At 40.3% G+C, this 19,556-nt stretch overlaps 1 protein-coding gene across 1 annotated transcript in view; it reads left to right on the plus strand.

Moving 5' to 3' along the window:
• The first annotated feature begins 262 nt into the window (after positions 1-262).
• The window catches only part of SYK (spleen associated tyrosine kinase), a 50,961-nt gene continuing 31,667 nt past the window's right edge, over positions 263-19,556 (plus strand). The window contains exon 1 of the mRNA XM_065860825.2: positions 263-574. The gene's annotated coding sequence lies outside the window, so the exon portion shown is untranslated. The remainder of the gene's footprint in view (positions 575-19,556) is intronic.

Below are 19,556 nucleotides of genomic sequence, written 5' to 3' on the forward strand. Positions count from 1 at the left end.
AAGACACAGAACTTCAATATTCACCAGAAGCGTGCATACTTCTTTTCTCCTTAAGAGAAGAGCAAATTTGATACTCTTCGGTCCTCCGTCCCAAGCGCGGTGCTGAGCAGCAGTACGTCCATCTCACAAAGCCAGCTGCCTGCTGTGCAACGCCGCTGCCACAGGGAGCCAAACCTCAGAGTGCCAAGGAGAGCCATATCATGGGGTCCCAAGGACGGCAATATTATGCGGCACCAAAGGGACCCACCTCACAGGGTGCCAGGCAGGATCCGCAAGAGACGGACGTTCCCTTGTCCCCGGGAGAAGCGACACCGGAGAGACCGGCAGGCTCACCGCGCCGTCGGGATCGGGCGCCCTCCCGCCGGGGCTGCCGCCCGAAAGAGGAGGAGGGAGCGTGCGGCGGCACCCTGTTGAGGAAGTGGCCACGGCTGTGAGAGAAAACGAGGAAACGGCCGTACCCGGCCCAGCAAGGCTTGGCGGGACCGCCCGCCCGAAGGCTGCCTCCTTGCCGGCTCTCGCCCGGCGGCAGCGGCAGAAGGCGGCGGCGAGGAGCCGAGCGACCCGCGGGGGACCGGTGAGTAGCGGCGCTGGGCCGCCAGCACCGGGGCCTCGCCGGCGGCGCGCCCGTCGCCACCGCCCCTTCCCCGACAGCGCTGCGCCGGGCGGCGGCGGGGCCGGGTGGGGCGGTCGGCGTTGCTGCCGGTGCCCGCGGGGGTCGGGGAGTGCCGGGGGGACCGAGAGAAGCAAGAGCCGGGTGGCCCCGCCGAGTCCCCGGCAATCCCGAGCGCCCAGGCGCGGAGCGGAGGGAAGGGCGGAGCGGCGCTGGGAAGCGCCAGCAAAGAAGCGGCACTCGTGACGGGGAGTGAAGAACGCACCAGCTTAACAGCAAGCGTGACACCTTGTTGTTTCACAGCGTCCATGAAAATAAATAGCCCTAGCCCAACGTGGTAGTTTTTAAACACAGCAAACTGTACACAAGAGTAGGGCTTCAGTGTGAATGGTGCATAATACGTTAAAAGATTTGATGGCTGACAAAATGTCTTTAAAAATGTGTTTCTTTCTTATAAAACTTACCTATTTTGTTTCCAAGAAAAAAACCGTAGTGTATTATTAGAAGTGTTGAAAGTAGCTGAGTTCTATGAGCCTGATGTCAGAGTGATTGCTCTTCTGTTCATATGTTCTACCAGCATTATTCAGTTTTCTTCTTTAAGTGCTGTACTACATAAACTTCGTGTTGTAGTTGGCCAGATTAGTTAGAAGTGATGTTACTTTGGACGAAGTTACTTTGGACTTTCATTAGGTGACACTGACTCCAGTAGAAGAGTGGCAAATTGAGTCCCAGTCTGCCAAATTGCATCGTATATTCTCAAGTGCTTCCACTTTAAAATGAAATTTTACCTCTTAAGGGTATTAACTGTTTTGTTTTGTTTTAATTGTTATATTCTGTTAGTGTCTTTGATGCTCTTTTTATCCACAGACGCTTAGATCTCCTGAGCCCTTGGGTTGAATCTGCAGCCTAATCTGTGTGCACAGCCATCCAGTAAAGAGTCAGCATCAGCATGCAAACTGGTGCATTTGTACAGGCTTAGAGGCCGTAAACGGTACCAGTGTAGCGTACACTGAGGCAGTCCACTTTGGGGAACTGTAACTTCTTTTTTTTTTTCATCCCTCTATTGAGCGTTGAGTGATAAACAGACAAATAAGGAAGTTCAAATGTACTTTATATTCTGACAGTTATCCTGTGGGGGAAAAAAATTGCAGTGTGGTGAAGACAAAATAATTACAACCAAAGGGTTTGGAATCAGTTAGGATGCTCAAAAATGGCTAAAATAGATGAAAGTAAATAATTGCTTAGGTTTTGACATTCACTTGAAATAACTGCAAATCGCAAGAAAAATGCAGTTGAAGTGTTCTGGTTTTGCTTCTGTTAAAAATATTAACACTCTGTCAAAGCGAAGGTGAACTGTGCAGTGCTCCCATATGAGTGATGATGTGATTATGATACCAGAGCAGAAACTGATCTGAAGTTGCAGGAATACAAAAACTGAAATCTATTTTTAGGAACAGCTAGCAGGTTATTTTGAGTATAAAACAGCAGTTTAGAAGACTGATGCTAAAACTGTAAGACCAAAAAAAAAAATGGAGGGACGTTTCCTTAGTTTCCCATTCTTTCTTTCGGATCTGTTGTGTCAGGGGCTTTGGAACTGGGAGAAGTCACTTATAAAATGCATGTTGTGTTCAGAGGTCATGGTCTCTCAACCACAATTATTTTTTTGCAAGTTACACTTATTTTTCCTAATGCTTTTCCTAATGCAGTATTTAGCAGAAAGCAATGAGCCTGTTGCCATTGCTGGTTTGAATATTGTGACTGTAATGAATTGTGTTTGCCTCTGAATCCACAGAAGATACTAGGTAGTGTCATCCTTTTTCCAGCTTTATGGACTTCTGGATCAGCGCCTCGAGATCTGTCGTGTGCACATTAGACATGCTGTGCCAGAACCTGTGTGTGTTTAGTTCCAGAATAACATAGCTGAAAAGGGGAACTTGTCTGTTTTTTTATTATAATTACAAGGAATAATAGTTACAGAAAAACTGTTCCAATGAGCTATTTAAAATTACTTCTTTTTTACTTGAAGGTAAACACACGCTTAAGTGAGTTAACTCCACTGAGGCAAGAGTACTTGTACCATTCAAGGTGCCTGTTTAAAAGCTGAAGATGATCTTGCAGGCATATGTGAACATGAGTAGTAAAGTTCAGTCACAAGAACGAAAACTTCTCACCTTGCAAGGATTTGTGGGATCAGCTTCTTAATTTGAGAAAAAGCATTTTATTATCACGATATAGTTTTGTAACCCAATTTAACAGTAGTTTTTCTTGCATTTGACAAAATAAGAAAATCTTGGGGGAGGAGGTGATGGTAGCTCACTTTGTGTCACAGCTGGCATTTATAGAAACGCTTTTACAGAGAAACGTTCCTAATATTTGCACCACTTTTACAGAGAAACATTAATTTCTGCAGTTTAATTTAAGCCCTTCGATCACTCTTGTGGGAAGAAGCCCTGGACTTGGCAGGATCATTCTGTATTCTTGTATGCAGTAGAGGATAGTACAGTGCATAATTATATTTACTTTGGGCACAGTAAAAATAATTTGATGACAAAGTTGTTGGTTAATATTTGCATTCTCCTCCTTTGATTTAAGGTTTCAGCAGCAAGGTGATGTAGTTCATGTTGTCTAGCTTTTAATTTCATGACACAGAGTACTGTGGAGGCATACAGTTAAGCAGAAGAAAACCTTTTGCCACTGACTTCTGCACTGCTTGTTGGGGTGTTTGGAAAACATCAGCACTACAAGTGCAAGCAGCGTGAAGGAGGATTTATGCTCCCGCATTAAAATAAATGATTTCAGGATTTGTTGTAGAAAGGATAATTGATCAATATTCATAATGTTTGACACAAAATATCATCTGCCTCAAAGAAATAAAATAAAATTTTGTAGTTTGTCTTTAAATTCCATGGTTAAAACTGGATCATAACTTCCTGTACCTACAGTGGCTAAATGTCCACTTCTTTAAACATGGTTGCTGTAAGACAGAAAGAAAAGGGATCCCTCAGGGATCCTGATGTTCTAAGGAGACTTCAGTATATCCAAAATGCTGCAAGTCTTCCCTTTGTATCAGGTATGAGAGCAGCTAATGAAAAATTAGCAAGTATTAGAACCTAAGTAATCAGTGTACAGGACTGTGATACAGATAGTTTGTGCAGTTTCACTGTCACTTAGTTTGTAACTAGCATGTATTAGTTTGACCAGCTAGGAGTGCCCTGCCATTTCTATAGCTTTGTCCTAATTTGCTTTGGGACAGTGCTCTTCAGAAAAGAGATGGGATGCCAGGTGTCCTGTGTGGCCCATATGTCCAACAACCTCCTTTCACAATGCAATGAGGCGACACAAGGAATCTTTTAGCAGTGACAGTCGAAGTAAGATGTGAGGTACTAAAAGCTTTTGTAAAGAAGGAGGACTTGTGGCACTGTAGTGTGTAAATCCAGCCATGTAAATTCAGGAGGCAACTCCTACGCTGGGGATGAGTTTAAATTGGCAGGAATCACAATTGTGGTTAGAGGTGCATAGACAAAACACAGGCAGGAAGTGTTAGGGTAGAATACCTACCGAGGAAATGGGCATACAATTGCCCAAATAGTTTAACATCATAAAATTTAAAAAAAAAAAAAAAAAAAAGGAACCTTTATTTTTATTTTGTCAATCTATAAAAACCCTTATCTTAAGCAACAGATTCAGTAAAATGAGTAAAAGGACCAGGGCTCATTGTCAAATACATCAGCCACAACCTAGCCCTACCCTCTTTGGTAATTTTTCTCTCTCTCTTTTTCTTATTCCCCATTCCCCCAACTTCTTCCCCCTGCCCCCCCCCCCCCCCAATTTGGATAAACTAATGAAGTGAGAAAATAAAAGAAAAAAACCCCACAAAACTTCTGACATCACAGCCTCTAGAATATGTAGAGTCCAGTTCACTGTCTCTCAGCTAAAGCCAGTGTAGCTGACAGCATCAGTGGGATGCTGGAGCTAAAATGTTAAGATGTGTGCCACTGCTTACCACTGACTGTAGTTCTGCTTTTAAAAATTCTAATCTTAATTTCAAAATTGTCTTTACACATTTCAGAGGAATTATGCTCAGTTTAAAACAATGGCTTAATGTTTTTTAGAAACTAGTTTTCTTGATTTTTTATAGGGTTGCCTGAAAAGTTGATTTCTTAATCTAGATTGGAAAACAGAGGTTAGAAACTTGCTATAAAGACAATTCACCCCACTTCACCCCACCCCCAACTCTGTTAAAATACATTACAGCAAAACTTAAACTGAAACATCTTTTTCATTATTGTGTTTGGAGAGAACATGGAAGAGGAAGCTAGAAAGTGTACTAAGCAGTCGTTATGGATAAATTCCTACTCTAGGAAACTCGGCACAAATTTGATAACTTGAATCAAGAAAACAAGTTCACTTTATGGGAAAAAAAAAACCACACACACACACACAAAACCAACAACAACAACAACACAAACAAACAAAAAAAAACCAACCAACCAAACAAACAAAACTAAGATTTTGGCAAGGTGAAAGTGTCCAATAAAATACGGAGAATGTAAGTAAAGGAAGCAGCAATAACATAGGGATAGTTGGCATAAAGTTTTTTATTTTACTGCGGCATTTCAAAGAAGACATATGAATTGCAGCAGTATTTTCCTCAAAAGTTAGTAAAGCAAGCAGAATGTTTAAGGTAGGATTATTTTTGTAAATCAGATAATGGGATTAGCTATCTTTTGAATCAGTGGACCATCTTGCGATTTTCTGAGAACCATTTATTTAAAATGATTATAAAGAGGAAGAGTGTCCCCAGAACTGAAGTGAGCATCAAGGGAGGCTTTGAGTGACTATTCTGTCCTCCGTTATAATGTACAGTTGGTATGTGCTGCCTCAGGTGAGCTGAACAACCGTGTGATAGCCTTCATCTAGTGGATGTAATGACGATCTGTTCCACAAGTACTCCTATGCACAGAAGTGCAGGAGGAATCCATTAAGGGAGGAGTGAACTCAAACCCACAGGAGCCTGCTTTCTGCAAAGGATGCAGGGCTGTGTTCACTTGGAAGCAGCAGTGTGTTGAGAGTGATGTTCCTAGTGTGAAACCCTGTTGCTCTGATTCCCAAGGGACAAGTTTCATCAAATGAAGGCAGATTTTTGGTATCCTGGTGGAGCAACTAACTGTAGCAACAATTGCCAATGGACCATTTAGCAATGTAACCATTGGTGCTGTGCAGAGAATGGCACAGCAGAAACAAAGCCTGACACGAGCTATTTTTTTCCAGCCTGGCAGTTTGTCATGCAAGAGCTGGGGAAGTACTGCCTGATGGCCCAGAACGTGCTGAGGCCAGGTGCATCCTCTCTCTGCCCAGAGTAACAAATGGGCCTTGTCAAGAGTATTTCACTGGTCCAGGTACTACAAATACGCTTCCTCCATGGGAGGGAAGGAGAAGGCTCGTGCCTCTCTGCGTAGCATTTCTGGAATAAATATTCTCGTATTTTACCTGAGAGCTGAGGTTACAGTTAATCCAAGTGGTCATTTGCCGACTAAAGTGACTCCTGTCCTCTAAGAGACTGTTTGATGCACTCTTTATAGCAGTGAGACGTAAGCTTTAGCGGTGCTGCTTGCTCTGAGGCTACAGGGTGATACTGAGAGAGGACGCAGACTTAGTCTTTTCTGGACCACTGATTCACTGATGCACCAATTGGTAAGAGGATCTTTTTTGCTGTGTGGTCTTTCTTCTGATGTACTGCATCGCTAGAGGATACTATTTTTGGGGAGAAGCCTTTGTTTGATCAGAAAGGTATTACATGGATTTTTAAGAAACTGATCCTTAATAATGTCAGTCTGGCTGTGCGAGTTAGTATCACATCTTCCTTTCAGAAAAATAACATAAAGGTGCTTGTCCTTTCTTCCATATCCCTGTGGGTGTGAACTCTTTCTGAGTGTGATTGCCAGCAAGAGATGAGCCCTTGTCAGTTACACAGTGCCTCTACAGCGGAACAGTAACATTGCTATATCCTCCTACCAGGAGCTTTTCAAATAATAATGTAATGTGCCACAGTTTTTGCAGACTCTAGAAAGTGGCACTGAGAGGTCTTGACCAGTTTTGTGAAAACTTTCCAATTTCTGGAGTATGAAAAGCAAGTTATTTTTGTCCCTGCAATATTTTCCCTACTTTACATAAAGTAGGATACTGCAGACTGTTTCAGATGACACATAACCGTGGTCTGCCTAATTTTGCCTCTCTAACTCACAATGCGGCCAGTCAATTGAGGCATTCATTCAGAAACAGGTTTTAGAGGTCCTAGAGATAGAGCAAGACATTTTAGAGAAATGAGTGAGGTATAATGGCATCCAAATGTTCTTGATTTGTTTTTCACTTAACAATACACAATTGCTAATATTCATGGCTGAGAAACTGAGACGGTTTATCTACATTTGTAGCCCCTAGAACAGGAACTAAGTTGAGACAGGCGAAGCTGCACAGAGAAGGGAAGTTTATACCCTCATAGTAGCTTTGGAAACATCAGCCTGTGACAACTAAACATGTAGTTTAAAAAAGGTAAATGAAGATACTTATTGGAACCAAAAGCAAACATATCTTTTGAGTCTGCCTGCTAGTAGAACCAGAGTGTTTATCCCAAATTTTGAAGGAAACGTAGCATTTTGTTTTAGACCTGTGATGGCTTTCAAACTTCATGACTGCTGTAATAATGTTCAGTTTCTGCTTGGGTATCTTTTAGTTTCAAGAGGGAGGTATTACTTTTCTTCTGTCTTCTATTTGACTTCCTTCTAGAACTGATCATGCTTTAGTTCTGTGAGATGTCTTTTTTTACCAGAGATTTTGCTAAAAATACCATGAAGAATAAAAAACAAAGTTATGGATTGGGCACATATCCACACTTGGGGCCTGATCCTTTTGAATGGGGCCAGTCCTTCTCAGTTTTCAAGGTAATAAAAATCCACAGTATCACCAGCTCTGTTTTCAGGGCTGCAGTTTCATTTTTTTCGTGTGTGTTTGGAAATTGGGCAGAATAGATTTTGCCTTCCTGAAAATGAGGAACATTTTGGTTCAACATTGTTGGTACAACATTCTGGTAGATCTGCTTCTTGTGGCAACTTCTTTCAGAGTTGTGAAAAACACCTGGCAGTTGCGAACCTTAAAATATTTTTGAATCTTTTTTTGTTTAGTAATAGTTTGTTGTGCCTTGACTTTTTTTGTACTATCTTGTCCATAACAGTTTTGTCACAGCTGTCTCTGTAAAAACTCTTCTGTAAATAAAAAAAATGTTCCAATAGAAAAAGGATATGCTGACATACTTAATGTCACTCTTTGAACCTGAAAATATCCAGACCATTAGATAGACAGTTCCATCCACTGCTCTTCACATGCTCTCACTAACTTCGTAAGTTCATTTTGCAGCTCGCTCTGTGTAGCAGTAGTAGCCCCTCTGGTACATAGAGGAGTTTTAGTTTTTGCTGCATTTCTGGAAAGGCACTAAGCTTGAAACAAAACCAGAGAGGAACTTATATATTATGTAACTCAGCCCAGTATTTCCTGTAGTTGTGTATTCCGTGAGAAGGACTTGTAACTGCACCCCAACCGAGGCTTTTTTGGTGTCAGCATTGGGAAGAAACAGTTACCCTGTAGTCTTCCCTAGCCACTGCAGAGCCCACAGGTGGTGCTGGTGAAGGTCTGTCTGTGCCCAAATAAGTTTGCTCACACCTTGTTGCATGGGAAAACAGGCAATTAGACATGGGTCAGCCTGGAGTATCTTGAATGCTGTCCTTTGATGTTAGCTCATCCCCAATGGTTATACTTTTTATGGTGGTTTAATGGGTACCAATCACAGTAAAGTACTTTGCCCAAAAGGGAGCAGGCTTCCATACAAATGCTGCCTTCTGTTTTACAACAGAAATGCTTGTTTTGACAAGGAACATCTTTAGCCAGAGGCAATGGATGCATTTGTGAGAGTGTAAGGGTTCCACAGAAAAGGAGACAAGGGAATGAGTAGTAGAGCATGGCAATGATGTGGAAGTAAGTTGATATTTTTGTGTTGGTGTTTTTTATTCTTATTTTTTCTCTAAGAGAAAAACAGACAACAAAACAAAACCCAAAACAATAAACAGACAAAACTAAACCAAACAACCAAAATGAAAACTTTATTATTATTATTATTATTATTTTTTCTTAAATAGATGTGATACCAATACATAAGTGCCTGACTTTAAAAAATCTATTGTAAGTGCTAGTACTATTCTGAGCTTTTTAAAAGACTAAAGCAGAAGAAGCTTTTTAGTGGTAAAGTATGACATGTGGAAAGGTTACCAAGACAGGAGAGTCACAAAAGGAAGAGAGAATAGATCCCTAGCATCAGTGAAGAATGTTTTTTCAGCGATCAATGGCCCACCATGATCTCAGTACTGAGGCTTATCTAGGAAAACCCTGAGTCATAGAATCATTGAATAGAATCTCTGGATCTGTTTGGTTGGAAGAGACCCTTAGGATCATTGAGTCCAACCACATAATAAAGTATGAACGCTATGTTACGTTTTCTAAACATCTGTTTGCCTTAATAATGTTCCCAAGTCAAGTAGTATTTCCTCTGGAAACATTTCAATAGATAGAGTGCCTGGAGTAGTCTGATGATATCAGGATGTCAGATGCAATCTAGAATAAATGAGAACCTTTCTGGCATGTTTCAGTCAAGATAAAAACAGCTATCTAACTGTATTCAGTATAGATAAAAATTACTCTGAAAGCAAATCCAGAGAAAAATATTGCTAAAATCACAATTTTTTGAAGCTAATAATAATTTTAGGTGTGTTTGTATTTTTTTTTTTTTTTAGTTGTTTGGGTGAGTAACTGATATAAGAGGGGAGGTAAACAGTGTTTTCACTAAAGCTAGTAGATGAAGCACCAATACCACCTATTCAGCAGACAGTTTTTGTTCTAATGTGGCCAAGATGTAGACGATTTACATGAACAAAGGCAAACATTATTTTCTTTTAAGCTAAAAGAGATTCTAGCAAGGCCACTAACTTTCAGACTCATAAGAGCACACCAAACCTGCCACAGACTGGACAGTCCAACTGATGGTGAGTGATGGTGTTGTTAGATCCAGGCTGTGAACTCCCCAGCAGAAAAGTCTTCTGGGCCCAGAGCTACCACATTCCCTACTTGTTCCAATACAGACTTTAATTAAGCTACAGTTCTGTTAAAGAATACATCTCAATGTTTAAAAACCCTAGCAGGAACACTGAAGTTATCCTGAAAGCATTGCAAGAAATCAGAATTATCTGAAAGAATGAAAGAAAATGCTTCTGAAACTGAACTGCTACAGGGTGAAATACAGAACTGATAAAAGTGCTGAAGAGACAGACCGATGTTGAAGAAATAGCAAAAGTGAAATTTGCTTGAAAGCCAACAGATATGCTTTGTGTATCCATCAGTATTGCTGAGGAGGTTGTGTGAAACAACAGGAAGGCCTCTGGAGATGAAGGAAGGCATGTTTTAGAGTCTGAAGTACAGGAAAAAAAGAACTGCAGCATAATGCTTAATCGTCAGTGAAAGGATGCAGGGATCAGAGACGGGCATTTGTTTGCATGGGGAAAGCTTCTCATGGAGAAAACTCACAAGTTTTCTTCTCATGGAGACGGGGGCCCATGGACAGGTAATGGACAGGTTGCTGCAGGCTGTAAGGTGGTTAGAGATGCATTTTGTGGAGGCTGAGACATGATGCTTTCAGCACTTCCCTGAGGGAGATCGCCATACTGGAAGTAACATGGTGATGCCACATGTGCTGCTTTGCCCTTTGATACAGTAGTGCACACATTTATTTCAGTATGGTGAATGGGACCTTGTTTGGAGATGTCACTGTCTACAAAAATTGTAAAAATCATCAGTGTTATCAGCTGAATTAAGTAAGATTTCAGATTTTTTTCAGTGGGTCGGCACGTTCACCCTAGTGTCCTGGTGAAACTGTGGTTTATTTGAATGATTTGAGAAGATGGGTTTCTGCTTAATTTCCTTCCCGAACAACTTGGTTTTAAACATTTACTGTGTTCTTACTTTATTTCTGCATAATTTTCTCATAAAAATTCCTCTCCTGAGGTCTGGATAGAAATTAAGTCTTCACGTTTATGCAGGAAGGTAAAAAAGACATTTAAAGGTGATCCGATTAATCAAATTAAAACTACCATTTAGGTGCCTAGGCAGACTGTTGAAGAAATGAGAACAGAACAATTGTTTAATTCAATTTTATTTGTTAAAATACTGTAAAAATGTAAATATCTGCTTGAAGTGTGAGGCAATAATAATGGATTTATAATGCCTTTATGGTAATTATGTCAGAATTTACAGCAGTTTGTAGTACCATTAAGATTATGCTAAACCCTGAAAACACCCAAGTACTTAATGTCCTACATGAAGTCACAATCAAATGTGTGGATGCTTAATTCCTTTCAGCTTTTAGGTGTGTTATGTAAGGTGGAAACACAGAAAAGAATCTCAGGATGAAAAATTGCAGTGCTCTTCACAGATACACCCATCTTGATTCCAAGAATCAGAATTAAACAAGAATTTTAGAAAAAATGCATATTCACATTGTTCTAATAGTAATTTTTTTTCTGTGTATGGCCAGAGAGGCACAGAATATTAGGGATTGAAAGGGACCTCGAAAGATCGTCTGGTTCAATCCCCCTACCAGAGCAGGAACACCCAGATGAGGTTACACAGGAATGTGTCCAGGCAGGTTTTGAATGTCTCCAGAGAAGGAGACTCCAAAACGTCCCTGGGCAGCCTGTTCCAGTGTTCTGTCTCCCTCGCCATGAAGAAGTTTTTTCTCGTATTTAAGTGGAACCTTCTGTGTTCCAGTTTGTACCCATTGCCCCTTGTCCTATCATTTGTTGTCACCAAGAAAAGCCTGGCTCCATCCTCGTGACACTCACCCTTTATATATTTATAAACATTAACGAGGTTACCCCTCAGTCTCCTCCAAGCTAAAGAGCCCCAGCTCCCTCAGCCTTTCCTCATAAGGGAGATGCTCCACTCCCTTAATCATCTTTGTTGCCCTGCGCTGGACCCTCTCCAGCAGTTCCCTGTCCTTCTTGAACTGACGGGCCCAGAACTGGACACAATATTCCAGGTGTGGTCTCACCAGGGTGGAGTAGAGGGAAAGGAGAAACTCTCTTGACCTACTAACTCCCCTTCTAATACACCCCAGGATGCCATTGGCCTTCCTGGCCACAAGGGCATGGTGCTGGCTCATGGTCATCCTGCTGTACACCAGGACCCCCAGGTCCCTTTCCCCTACACTGCTCTCTAACATGTCATTCCCCAACTTATACTGGAACCTCAGGTTGTTCCTGCCCAGATGCAAGACTCTACACTTGCCCTTGTTATATATTTCATTAAATTTTCCCTGTCCAATTCTCCAGCCTGTCCAGGTCTCACTGGATGGCAGCACAGCCTTCTGACATGTCAGCCACTCCTCCCAGCTTGGTGTCATCAGCAAACTTGCTGACAGTGCACTCTATTCTCCATCCAAGTCATTCATGAATATATTGAATAGTACTGGTCCCAGTACTGACCCCTGAGGCACTCCACTAGATACAGACCTCCAACTGGACTCCGCCCCATTGACCACGACTCTCTGGCTTCTTCCCTTCAGCCCGTTCACAGAGTCCACCTCACTACCCGATCCTCCAGACCGCACTCCCTCTGTTTAGCTGTAAGGATGCTGTGGGAGACTGTGTCAAATGCTTTACTGGAGTCAAGATAGAGCTGTTGAAGTTACAAGGTGCATGGTCAAAATACCACCCTATCCTAGAACAAATTGTTTCAGTCAGCATATTTTCATCATTCTGCTCTGTTTAGTGAGTCTTTCTTATGTGTTTCGTATGCAAAAGATACCTGTTTTAAGCTTTACTTCTTTGATTTCATACATTGCTCATGGAATAGTATTTTGAAAAGGCAAGGGGAAAAAATAATTTGGTTCAAATCAAGAGCTTATTTGGAACACTGTTTCATCCCTACATGACTTTTCAATCTTCTGTGTCACTTCAGTCCTTTTAGTCATTAAATATTTGGGTAAGTATACTGATCAGTCAGTTGTCCCTAAGACTCTTTCCACATTCCTGTTTGGTCTTTGTAGAAATACTCATACTCCTATTTTTTTTTTTTTTTTATGTTACACTGGAGATCTGTTAACACTATGCTCACTGTTACGTGAACCTTTCATTGAAACAACTATTCGACTTTTATCTTTGCCTAACTATAAGAGATGAAAGAGAAGCAAGCTCAGGGCAGCAGTGTGGTCAGCACAGATTCTTTCTGACACTTTCCACCTGGGTTTTCCTGAGTTTTGCTCCTCTTGTTTTTAAAAATGTTGTGCTTCCCTGCATGCATGAAATGTGTGAGATGCTAGACTGTTGTGCTGCATCTGGAGTGCCTGCTGTCTGCAACATTGATGAGGAAGCTACCTGAGGGGAAGTGGGTATCTAATTTTCCTGTGTATTTGCATAGTATTTTTTTTTCTTTCATGCAAGATAACCATGATATTTGCTTGCATTTGTAGCCTACTTAAAAGTCAAATTTCATGCTATGGGGATAGTTGAACTTTAGACCCTCTTTTACTGTTACGCTCAAGTGCATTTCTCAGGTAACCAGCTGCACTTCCATCAGCCCTCTCAGGGGTAAAGCCCTGCCTTCAGTCCTTTGGGGACTTAATCTCCATCTTGCTGGCTCACATTTGTAACTGTGCTGACCTGACAAACTCAGCATTATATGTCCCCTGGCAGAACTCAGGAGAAGAAAAATGTGAATCGAAATAAATTTTCTTCTACTCTATTACTGATTCTAGAAGACGATTAAACTTCCAAAAGGAAGGCAAGAAATTGAAAGTGCAACCAAAGAAGAGAGCCATCTCAAACTCAGAAATTCTTCTAAAATAGACTAGAAGTTTTTAACCGTTATCTAATGGTTTGTTTGTGTATTTGGCTCCTTGAGTGTTCATGGCACTCCACATCAGTCCAAACGTTTCCTAACTGCTACTCACTGAATATTCTTCATATATAGACATGGCAGAGAAACCTTGCCTGAAATCCGTCAACATTAACCTGTTTTGCAAAAGTAGATCAGGCATTTGTTTTCTGAAATGGTTATAAATCGCTTGTGGAATCTAAGAGATCGCAAGGATCCTGCTGCTTTTCTTTCAATGATAATTGGGAAATATTGTCCATATTTTATAAACTTTTTTTAGCAGACCTTCTTGCATATTTGAGCTTTGAACTTCTCCATTTTACATTCTGAAGAATCAAGAGGTAGTCCTTCATCACTGCCACTGCCATTTCATCTAAATTGCAACAAGAGCGTTGTTTTTTTAGTTTATCCCTCTCTGTTTTAAGGACTATAAGCTGGCAAAAAGGAACAACATTTTCAGTTGTACCCATCACAGGAATCCATTAGGCACAGTGTAGAAACATTCTTTTAAAAAAGTAAATAAAATATTTTTTTCTTTGACCTTTAGCTAACATTTTGACTAAAACCTCATAGGATTATGAGAAATGAAAATCAGGTGTGAGAATTGTTCTGACTGATCTGTGAAATGCAGGATTTCTGTAGAAGAAAATTTTCATAAATTCAAACTACAGAATTTGTCCCTTTGTAGGTAAAACTTCAGGATGGAGTAGCAGAGTGAGAACTGCCAGCACCTGAAACCATGCAGCGCGTACCTAGCTAAAGCAGACCAATGTTGAGCGTTGGCAGTGGAAGTTTCTGGTATTCCCCCCAAAATATTGCCTTGACTTTTTTCACAATTTAATTACAAACTTTTAACTGACATTTTACAGGTAAGATGGTATATAAGGGATACACATATATATATATCTAAAGGATAACCTACAAAATAACATAAATTTTCAGTAAGGAAGTTACTGATGGGCTGTAGCCTTGTCTTTTTGTGAGAAGTGATAATACTCAGAAAAGAACTTGAGAACTTGAAGTTTTATGTCTATTTTTGTCTGTTTAGTGCTATACATAAAAGTTTTCTGTGTAAGGCTGTATGGTTTTGGTTTAACTTTTGTAGGGAGTGTAAAGATTTAGTCAACTCTGTATGGGTTGGCTCATGTTCATGTACTTTCTGATCTGTTCGAACTCAAACTCCGAATGAATATTCCAGAAGTACAAGTGAAATGGTGCAGTTTTGTAGTGGACACTGTACCTCAAGATCACTATGAACCAAAAACCTCTTACTGGTTATTTTTGAGACAGCAGAACACTTGTGTGTGCTCAACATCATGGAAATTGGCATGCACTGTGCCTCCAAGGCAGTTTCTGTCCTCTTGGGTACCATCAGATGCCTAAAGCAGCCAGGTGAAGGGAGGGATCCAGAGATGGCACTTAGATTGTTCTCATTAAGATGTGAATAACTCTAATTTAGGGCACAGGCAGCATGTTACGGCACAGTTACTTTTTCTCTCACATTTTGGCCCGAGTGAGAATCATACAGAGCATGTTGATAGGCTTCTAGGAGCTGGGGTGACTGTACTTATGTTTGGTCGTTGTTTTCTTTTGGGAGCTCATTTTACAGGTATTGTAAAGAGAGTTAAAGAAACCGATCTTGCACCTGGAATAACCCGTCTTACTGCTCTTTCATTCAATCTGTTGGTCAAAGTTTCTATCAGGAAAACTTTAATCTCCTTATAGTGGGTTCTGTTTTCCCGAAAGTGCATTATTGCTCACAATCTTCATCTCAGAATTATAAGAAGTCTTTCTGATGCCCTTGTTCAGATCATCCAGCACCTTAAAGAGAAGATGTATTTCCATGTTTTGTTGTGACTTAACCAAAGAATGACGACGTTCTGGGTAATTCTGGAGTATCATAGGCCACTTGGTCCTGCAGCTATGCAAGCTGGTGCAGCCACGTCATTGTACTGGAATGAAGTCAGTAAGGAGTCCAAGATGTCTAAATACAGACCTGGCACAGATACGTGGTGTTTACCATTCAAGTCTCCATGGAACCTACCATTTCTTCAAAGTGTTTTTATCTGCCCATATATGCCACTGTCCTTCTGGGGGCCAGAGTCTACTTAGGCTTTTGTGGTATTTCTTGTACTCAAGATAATTCTGAATTTGCTGTGAACTGCTAGATCACATTTCAACTATTTTTTCCTGGTTTTCTAAAGAAACTGGTTCATGCAGTCACCATAATGTCAGGCTCTCCCTGATAGCTTTTTACTTCTGGCCTAATTTCACAGAGGAGAGAGTCTCATGGATAGTCTGATAATAATTTATGGGAATAAGTAAATGTACTCAGAGGAGAACAAGCCAACACAGTACCTCCATTGCATGAGAGCATGAGCTGAACATGTGCCCATTTTTCTAAGCTTGCAAACAGTAACTGCATAGCTGCAGCATGTATTTCCTTGCTAACCAGTAGTTAATGGATAAGGAGGATGCTGAAAGTACTTGAGCTGGTGCTAGTGAGAATTTTGGAAGATGGAGCAAGTGTGAGTTTAATAGGGGAAGCTTGGCTTATTGCTAGAAGGCTGTAGTGCATTAATTCATAGGCCTTGATCACAGAGAAATATACTGTTTCAATAAGAGATCTGCATGCTATTCATTAGCTGAAATTAAAGATGGAAATGAAAAGATAATTGAAAGGAAAAGTGTTTTTTCCTTTTTTTTGCAAGCTTCTAGATCGTGTCTGCTTCTAAAAACTGTGTCTGATGAAGCAGCGCAACCAGTCAGCGAAGAATGGCTGAACAACTTGCCCAGTGTCTTTTACCCCTATGTTGAGACGATGCTGAGTCACTCACTGTGCTTTGCACATTCGCCAACAGGGCTGATACTTTTTCAGGATGAAGGAGTTTGTTTTTATGTCGAAAACTATGAAGATGAGGACAGAACCCAATCTATGTCTTTAAATAACTATACGGAATTCATCTCAATGGGTTCTAAAGCAGCCAGTATCTTTGGGAAATTTTAATTAAACTCTTTTTAAAAATCTTTTATGTTTTGCCCTGTCTAAATACAACTTTTAAAACCCTAAAACTAAGTTGCTCAATAAGAAGCAAGCAGCCCTTAAAAGAAAAATCTTTAGCAGCAGTTAAATGTGTGTTTTTCAGCAGTGCTATACCTGTATACAGTGCTAGCATTTCTGAGTGCTTTGTTTTAGTTAAGTTCTGACTCAAATCCACGAACTCTAATTGCATTAACAAAGCTAACTATTGAATCTAGACATAATACATAACTCATCTACTAGAAAGGAATGTATAAAGACTGAATTTGTTAAAAACAATACCCTTTCACTTGTAGAGTTGAACCTGACTGTTTATGATGACAGATTACTTCCTTCTAGCATGAAATATATCATAATGGGCTTTAAATGAAATTAAAGAACTGTGTGTAGAACTGCAGCCAGTGGATAGTAAGAGAGTCTAGGCCAGCATCATGACGTGTTAGCAGGTGAGACAGTCAAGAGTCACTACAATTCCAACTCCAGCAAGAGGTAACGAGAACCAGTTCCAGTCCCACAGTCTGAACAATGAGCATGCAGGTGAGGGGTCCCTGTGAACTCACTGTATCTTGATTCTGACTAGAGAGATTCCAGCTTCAGCCTTACTGTTGTCTATCCACAGGTGACCCCAAAGGTGTGGCTACACCTTGTGTAATTATACTTGAGGTATTTTCAAATGTAATAGTTTGGTAACAACAGCACCATCTAATTTTTTGAGCATTTAGTCAGATTTTCAGGTCAATGTTTAAACCCCTAGGAATATCCTAATGTACTGCCTTCTCTGCTTTCTATATCTGAAATGAGTCGTTCAGTTTGCACAGTATTTTATGCAGAATCAATGTCTGGTGTTAACTTACTGAAGACTACCTTCTTCTGTCTCTTCAGTTACAGCTTTCTTTCACAATTAATAAAATTAATAAATATATTAGTAGATCATTTGGATTAAGAACATGAATTTTCAGAACTGAGACATTTAAATGGGAAAGCAGAGGGAAATTTTGTCAACAAAAATGCCAAAAAGATGAACCTGTGTGTAATATGTGATCTTAAGCCAGTGATTTCTTGTTGGAAGCCACAAGAGTAATAACACACTGCACACAGCCCTGTTTTGTAGGGCTGCAATAGCTCAGCAGCTTTGATATGTCCCTTCTTTGGGAAGCTGGGAGAAGACCAGAAGATATGCACAACATGTGGTTTGTCCTGAGTGTGTCCTGTCTAGTTTTTTATACTGGGTGAGCCTTGTTCATTTGACTTGTGTGTTCCTCCCCTCCATCTCCTACCTCCCTGCCCTAAACTTACTTTGCATATTCACAGAGCAGCAGAGGTATTTTTCTACTGTTTTTTGACCCAAGTGCAAGAGACAGCAGCTTGGCTGTGGTCTGCTGATGGGCCATATCTGAACTAAGCAGTAGACACAGCACAGGGAAGGTGTCAACCGGGAGGCCCTACATTAAGATGTCCATTGCTCAGTTGCAGCTTCGAACTATGGGATCTCCCTTCTTCTGTGGTCTTCCATAAAGTTCTCTTCACCTGTACTCACATAACTCCATTGCACACTTTGGCCAGCTGCAGGACAAGAGGTCCATTAATCCAGTTCACATACATCCTGAATTATTTAATGCTGATTCCACAGACTGCTGCGTGTCTTCCCTAAAATTGTGCACTTTGTTCAGCTGTGACAGGCATATTGTTTTACTGATATATCCTGCACAGCAACAGAAACTGAAGTTCTGATCCTTTTGTCCACTTCTAACCAACATAGTGGAAGATAGGATAAGTGAGCTGCAGTAACCTGAATAAAATATATATAGCAGTATTTTGTAGGTTAATATTGACGAGTTTCATATTTAATATATACATTTTACTTAGTATATATATACATTGGAAAAATAAAATATGTGCAGTGATCTTTTAAATCAAAAGAAAAAACAGTGTTTTTCCTTTTATATACTTGTAGTGTTGCCAAGTTAGCCTAAAATCTGCATAATGCACTGTAGATAACAGAGGCTGCCACCTATTTTGTATACTTGCGTGAATTTCAACAGCAAGTTGTCACAGCTGAGCTTAAAAGACAAGGAAATAAAAATATTGGCAGTAAAGCTGTGAGATATTTCCTAAGTTTAAAACACACAAATAATACAAATGTAAGCACATGCTGGTTTTATTTAGCATTTCATGCGTTGTCTGGCGGTTCAGAGGACAAGTCATTTTACAGATGCACAGGCGATAATACTCAGTGGGATTTTTCTTTTTTTTTTTTTTTCTAGATTGAAAGATGTTGAACTGTTCTTAAATGGAGTTCCTTACTTCTTATGCCCTATAAACTGTCCATGTAATGGTCTGTGGCCATTCCTGATTAAACAGTGATTGGGTTGGAGAAGTATCTGGAGGAGAAAGTATACAATAAACTCATAATGTTGCAGGAAAGAATTAATGACTTGACTGGTGAATTTGTGATTACAGAAGTAGTTGCATTTGTGGACCATTTAATCTGACAAAAAGAGAGCTTGCAAATACCCTTGCAAGAATACTGGTCTCGTTGGTGTCAACATATTCACTTCCTGTCCACTTAAATGTTACCGGCAGGTAGTCGAATTATTCTTCCCAGTACCCATTAGGTAGTCATTTAAAAATTACTAATATGAATAATAACCGAATTCAGCACTTGTGTTCTGATATGTCTTCTTCAATAATTTGAAAGAGACAAAAGTAATTCCAGCACAATACTTAGCTGTCCAGGTGGTATAAATCTCCCATGGGGTTTAATAAAAATAAGTTTCTCTGGTGACAGTGTAAGTTAAAGGCTAGGATAACTCAGGGAAGACAGGGCACAAGAACAGTATTCCTGTAGCTAGAGTTCTATAGAGACCTTGTTCATTGTTTTAAAAATGTATCTTAATATATATAATAACAACATCTTACATATAGGTATATGTT

The sequence above is a fragment of the Patagioenas fasciata genome, chromosome Z, assembly GCF_037038585.1.
Source record: "Patagioenas fasciata isolate bPatFas1 chromosome Z, bPatFas1.hap1, whole genome shotgun sequence".
Classification (NCBI taxonomy): Eukaryota; Metazoa; Chordata; class Aves; order Columbiformes; family Columbidae; genus Patagioenas; species Patagioenas fasciata.